Source organism: Sinohyriopsis cumingii, chromosome 7, assembly GCF_028554795.1.
Source record: "Sinohyriopsis cumingii isolate HCF-2022 chromosome 7, ASM2855479v2, whole genome shotgun sequence".
Taxonomy (NCBI): domain Eukaryota; kingdom Metazoa; phylum Mollusca; class Bivalvia; order Unionida; family Unionidae; genus Sinohyriopsis; species Sinohyriopsis cumingii.
Genome location: NC_142967.1, coordinates 129,531,762 through 129,537,761, shown reverse-complemented (window position 1 = coordinate 129,537,761; position 6,000 = coordinate 129,531,762).

The window sequence follows — 6,000 nt, the reverse complement described above, 5'->3', positions numbered from 1 at the left end:
TAAGGGGATGGCTTGAGGTAATTTGGCCGTGTAACAGCACAACGTGTTGTTGGGAAACACCTCCATGGAACTGTCACTGGGTAAGGTTAAGTAAAATTGGTTTTGGTGACTCATAATTCTAGAGTTCTGTGGCTGTCCGAGGGGTTAGTGGACGTCAGAGGCGTGTCTCCGCCCAAAATGGGGTTCTGGTTGTGGTTGTGGTTGCTGGAGTGGTGACTGGCACTGGCACTGGACACAACGTTCCCGTTCGAGGAGAATTTCAGGGAGGGATTGGGAAGCAGGTAACCGATGCAACTGCTCAATAAAATGGTCCACAATTGTTTGTCTCCTTGTTGCAAACTCAAATTGGCGATGGCTGCCCCGATGACACAATACACCACGAAGATTTGGCAGAAAAAGACGATTTGCGTTTTAGGCACACGTTCTCCGCACCACACCCACAAGGGTTGTTTTTGTAAATCTTGCACAGAAGAACTAGGGGAAGAAGGACTGGTCGACGTAGCTGCGTCTGATGTGTGAAAGGGCATGATGGTCACTTCTTCTTTTTATAGTCGATGACTTGCGAAGCGTCGATCCAAGAATCGAAACTGGGTGGATATCCTTTCCAACGTACTTTGACTTCTTTGACACGTCGTTTGCCCACTTTACGGGTTCTGCGTTCGAGAATGTTTTCGATGTCGTACACTTCGTCTTCTTTTTTGGTGACACGTTGTAACTCGGGCAAATAAAACGTTCCTTTGAGTACTTCTCCGTTCATGTCTTCCAATTTATAGACGGTAGGATGACGGCCATGTACTCGTCCAGTGACGCGAAACAGTTCGGTCGTCCAGTTAGGTAAGTAACCTTTGTCGAAAGTGCGTTTGGTTTTGCCAATGCGCACCCAATCTCCTACGGTCAACTCTCCACTTTTCTTGGGGACAGCCCTCGTCGGGGACGTACCGAACAGGCGCTCGAACACCAGCACTTCGTTGTCGGGAGTCACGTCTTGTGGGGCACGTCCGATGCTTCGATGGTAAGATTGGTTGTACGCTTGCACCAGGTGCGGTAAGATGTCGATGTACTTCAGAGTGTGGTGATACGTAAAATATTTCCACATGCGTTCTTTCAAAGTGCGTTGAAAACGTTCCACGATGCTGGCTTTGGTTTCGGGATTCTCGGTGGTAAAAAAATGAATGTCACGTTTCTTTAATTCTTTTTGGAAAGCTTGGTTCAGAAATTCGGTGCCTTTGTCCGTTTGCCATCGAAGAGGGCGACGACCGCTTTGTTTCAACACCCGTTGCAGGGCTCGCACTAACTCGCTGCTGGATTTGGAAGTCAAAGGCACGACCCAGGCAAATTTGGAAAAGACGTCGATGACACAAAACAAATATTTGTAACCACGATTGTAGCTGGCCAAATGAGAGACATCGGCTAAATCGGCTTGCCATTGATGATCGATACCTTCCACTCGGGTGCGACTTCTGGCAAACTTGCGTCGAATGGGTTTGTGTAAAGTGTAGGTAGCTTGTTCTTGTAACCATCGTTGCACTTGAGGTAAACGGAGACTTTTCAGTCGCGTTTTGGCAGCACGATACAATTTTTGAACTCCTGCGTAACCTGCAGGATGCGAGGGATCGTAGTAAATGCTAGCTAAGACTTTTTCCATTTTTTTTTTGCTGTGTTAATAAGTCACCCACTCTTCGGTGATGCTACTTTGGGTGGGTCGAAAGGGTGGTTTGGAAACGGATTTACGTGTCCGATGGGCTACGGGAGTAGAAGTCGAAGGTAGTGGTGGTGGAGGTGGCAATGGAATGGCTTTGGTTTTCTTTTCTTTTTTCGCTTCTGGTTTCCCTTCTTTCTTTTTCACTTCTGTCGAAGGAGGCGTGGACATCATCTTTTTAACCCAAGCTTTCATTTCTTCTCGTTGGGGTGTGGGGGACGGGGTCAATAAGGACGCTGCAATCTTACTCGAAATGGGAGCTGCTGACGGTGTTTGAAACACTTCGCGCGTCTCTTCTTCCTCAGGTCTTTGTGGGGTAGCATCTCTGGTGACGATTGGGGATGACAGTAGTGGTGGTGGTAATGATGATGATGGTGCTGGACTTTTCATCAAGGTCTTAAAATCTTTCAGAGTGGGTAAAGCTGTTTCGTCTAAAGCTTTCTGGTGAAAGAGTTGCAGTCGTTGCAAGAGTTGACCGTACTTTTGCGATTTTTCTGTTTCGGACAAATCTTGGCGATCCAGCAAGGATTGCAATTCGTGTTGTAACTGGGACATCTCGCTCAAATTGGGATTGGGAGGTAAATGCGGGGTGCGTTGTTCTTGCCACCGATGGTATTCCATCCATCGTTTGTAAGGCACTAAAGCTAGTTTTCGTCCTTCCATGGGGTTGTCAGGGGTGAATTCTGAGATCTTGGGACTTCCGAAGGCCTTTTTATCTTGCTCCCATCAGTCCTCCCAACATGGTTCCCAAGACTCCTTTCAGTATGGGGCCTAACAAGAGAGGTAAAATGCCTCCACGTTGGACCAACATCTTCTTTTTTTGACGAATGGGAATTTTCTTTTGAACCATTTTCCGAAGAACGTGACGATGTTTGCCTAAGCATTGTTTCTGGTGTTTGGACAAAGGGATCGTGCCTTTCAAAACGTTCAAACAACATTCGCACACGGTATCGATGACCTCTTTGGAAGCCGTTTGAATGAGTTTTTTTCGTAGGGGTGGAGAAGCTTTGGACAGGACAGATAACAGGTCCCCATGTTTGGCTAAACGTGGTGGCAGTCCTTTCCTTTTCTTTCCTTGGGGTTTTCTGGAGGGTGACATCTTTGAGTCTTTAGGAGCACCTAAAAACACTGATACCCTACTCGGTCACAGGCCTTTTTTATACTGGAACGCGTCGCCACTGATTGTCTTTACGTTTTATCAGTTTGAGGACAGGCATGACACGTCGTACAGGGGTACGTAACGGACTAAATCGAGCCAGTTCTTGTTTGGACAAATCCAGTAAACTTTGTAACATGCCCGATCTTTCTTGGACTTTGATTTTGGGAGAAGGTACTTTGTGAGCAGCAGCCACTGCCGCTAAATTGGAAGGTCCTGCCACTGGGGAAGTTCTTTTGGGGGTCATCAACGGAGAAGTTCTTGGTGTGATCAACGTCTCCAAGTACTCTTCAGTTCCTGGTGACATCAACGGAGAAGTGGACAAACGTGAGGCTGCCGGAGACGCAGTCACCGCTGTGGCAGGTCGTGGCTTGCGAGTGTAAGGTTGCGTCCTGGCCGAAGTGCCTCTCTTGCGACTAGTTTTCTTCTTCTTCTGTGGACTTTTCTTTTTCTGGGGACTTTTTCTCTGTTTCTTTTTCTGGGGGCTTCTTTTCTTTTTCTGGGGTGGTGTCTGGTAAGAGGAGGGTCCCGCCACTGGAGAAGTTATTCTTCTTGGGGACCTGGTCTTTTTCTTTTTCTTCTTGGGGCTTCGTTGAACTTTTGTCTTGGGGATAACTTTGGGGGCATTAGGATCCCATCTTAAGAGTGAGCGAATGATGACCCCTCCTAGAGTACCGCTCCCTCCAGGTTTCAAAATGATTTGTTTTTTGGTTTGAGTGTCGATGCGGGGATCGGCCAGTTGGACCAAAGCGACTTTGTTTCGATCGAAAAAGCGTTGGGTTTGATGAGGAATCTGAATGATTCCTTGGAGTATTTGACGTGCCGTCACCGTGAACCATCGTAAGACTTCTTTGAGACTAGCTTCTAAGACACGAGCTCGTGTTTGTGGATCTTTTTCTCGACTGATGCCATACAAGGCACGAATCAATTTGACGGGAAGATGCGACTGAAGGGACGTCATGTTCACACTGTGTGAGACAGACGAAAAAGGGTCTGAGGTTTTTATAGATTTTTTTCATGGGAGGAGTGAAATGAAGTCGAGGACGGAGATGTGTACAGGACAGGCCCTCCGTCTTGGCACCAGTGGTGAAACAAGTGGGTACGAAATCGCAAATCCTCGGGGGTCGTAGGTTTCAAATCGACGAGTAAATAGGCGTGTGGCGTTTGAGTGGCATCGTCGTACGCCTGAGTCAGCCAGGGCGTTCCTAACTGTTTGGCTAAGACTTGCACTTGCGATTTATCTCGAGGGCTTTTAAACAAAACCACGTAATGCGCATTGAGACTGATGGTGCGATGGGCTTTACTTTGTTGAAACAAATTTTGGGTGATGTAAACGACACTGGCATTACGGTGATGCCCTTTGCGCGTGAACCACAATTTAATTTCTTCTTCGTCTTCTCCTAACATGTCGTCGAAAATGACCAAATGGGTTAGACGGGAGTCAGAGACGATGCCGTCGTCTTCTTTAGGAATGCCTTCCACAAACACGATGGAATCGCCTTGACTTTCTCGCAAGAGGCTGTACACCGATTGCCACTCTTTGTAACACCACACGATCCGTTGAGGGGGCCGATCGATCAAATGATGTTTATGTTCGATCAAACGTTTGACGAATTCGGTTTTGCCTGAACCGCTAGGTCCAGCAATGAGCATGTTAAAGGGATGGCGAAGATACAAAGCCTCCCAACTGGCACGATCTAAGTGTTCGTCGATGACTTTGACAGTAGAGGAAGAGGGAGCAGAGACAGCAGAGGTAGCCATGGTGTGAGAAATGTCACTTGTGACACGAAAACAAACAAGACAAGAGTTTATATACTTTTTCAGAACACGTTTATTGAATGTTTTTTTTCAAACATGAATACGAAAGACAAAAATACATAAAAGCCAAAGGCTTAAGTACAAGGATAAAAGGCACATGATAACGATGAACGTGGAATAAACACAAGTGTCTGTACAACAATCACATCTTTTGGGTAATGTTCTAACCAGTTCAACAGGGGGTAAGGTCACACAAGTGTCCTCCCGAAAGGGTCTTTCAGGTCTGTCCACGACAGTCCTGTCCTGGGTGACGGGTTCTTCTGGCACCGTCACTAACACGGGTTGAAAAGTAACTTTTTTCCTTGAACAACTCTCGTGCATACTGGGCCACTTCTTGGGTCCAAGCCTCAAAATCCCATTCTTCCAAGGCACGGACATCTGTCCAATGGGGATGTAAGTCACAAGCTACACACACATCGTCATACACGTCTTGGGTAGCTAAAAGTTGACGAATCTTTTTTTCCCGTAGAGGTCGAGAAGTATCCAGATGAAAACGCAAGGCTTTGAGCAAAAGGAGTTTTTCGTGACCATTTAAGGCCATTGAGGTGGTAAGTACTGATCGTAAAGAGTCCACAAAGAATCGGCTGGTAAACGAAATCCCAAAAAACAAGTCACTAAGACACACACCACTTGTCGTCCCAAATTGAATGGATACAGTTCTTGTAATAATCGATGGTAATGATCCACGGTTTGAATATGGTCATTGAGTTCCTTCCACGGAATCTGTTGGATGACATGTGACATAAGTCGTGGCATGGCAGCCTGTTTTTATAGTCTCTTTGTTTCGGAAACAATACACGTACTTTCTAGCCAGAGATCTTCGTTCTCCAGTAGGGAATCTAAATCTTGCATACTGTAACCGAAACTTCAGAGTTCGTTTAGAAGTTTCCTCTTCCTCTAAGTAGATTCCACGTAAAATATGTTGATAATCCTTTAACTTGTCTTCCTCAATGTATTGCTGTAGGTGAATCTCGAAGTAACCAAAATAATGAACATTTCGATCATTCACTAACTCAAAGTGTTGAACAAGGTCTGACCACTGAAAGAATTTCTGACGAATCAGTTCTCTTATACCATTCAGGTACCAGTGGTTAAAGATCTGGTGACGTAACGGATGCAATTGTTCTTTACGTTTGACTTGTATTTTCACCAACTCTCGGTAAATCCTTTCTCTCAACTCCACAGGCAAAGCACGAATGTTCTCTAGCAAAGTATCCATGAATAGGTCATACTAAATCCTCTTTGGTCTGACACAAGAAATGTACTCTTTGCACAAACATGGTTTCACTTCAGTGTCGAATTTAAATCGTTGAGTCACTAATCTACA